This window comes from Hyposmocoma kahamanoa, unplaced genomic scaffold (assembly GCF_003589595.1).
Source record: "Hyposmocoma kahamanoa isolate Upper Pololo Valley unplaced genomic scaffold, ASM358959v1 244, whole genome shotgun sequence".
NCBI lineage: Eukaryota > Metazoa > Arthropoda > Insecta > Lepidoptera > Cosmopterigidae > Hyposmocoma > Hyposmocoma kahamanoa.
The window spans coordinates 1,090,278-1,091,085 of record NW_020653761.1 but is presented as its reverse complement, the minus strand read 5'-3'; the positions used below and the strand labels follow the sequence as shown (position 1 = coordinate 1,091,085).

General features: G+C 36.8%; 1 protein-coding gene across 1 annotated transcript in view; it reads left to right on the top strand.

The window, feature by feature from the left end:
* Nucleotides 1-808, top strand: part of LOC113228821 (transient receptor potential protein-like) — a 38,612-nt gene that overhangs the window by 5,624 nt on the left and 32,180 nt on the right. The window lies entirely within an intron of this gene.

Sequence of the window (808 nt, the reverse complement as noted above, 5' to 3'; positions counted from 1 at the left end):
TGTGTGTGTGTGTGTGTGTGTGTGTGTGTGTGTGTGTGTGTGTGTGTACCGTCATCGTCTGTACAACCGTGTGTATGTGCGTTTGCGTATATGATATGATATGATATATGATATGTTGATATGTGAGTCGTTGCAAAACCTACAGAGTAACTAAGTAACTTATCAAACTGTGGAGCTTCGTTAACAACGTTACCGCGTGAAAATTTGTTTCTGTCCCTTTGTTTTAACTTTCAATTGTTGTTGGAAGTATTTATCTAAACATGTATATATAGAAGAAATGAAACAAAGGAATAGGATACCTTAATGATTTGTCACTAACGATTAGATTGAATTGATACAATAGGGTACATTGCATTGGGGTATAGGACCCTGCAACTGGGTGCCTAAAAAGCTAACAGGGTGTTCCCATTTATAGGGCTACCTCATAAGTTATTATTCTAGAAAGAATAGGCGTTGAGACCTTGCGAATTTAAGGGCTCAATTTCTAGAATGGTACGAATAAATATTCGGAGCCTAAGATATTATAACAAGACAAATAGTGTAACATTCTCCTATACATAACATCATGACCACATACCGATGATACTTATGTTTTTTTTTATCAAAAAATTAAAGGCTTATTCAAAAATCTCTCACTAGATGTGACTAGCGGCGACGAATGCCGAAAAGTCAGTGCAAAGATCTATAAGAAAACCACATAAAAGAATTTCGATAACTCAGTAACTTGACCTGTGTCTCAGTTGGAAAGAGCAATGCTACAGTGCAACATGGACGTGGGTTCAAGTTCCATTGAGTCGACGAAGAAAAA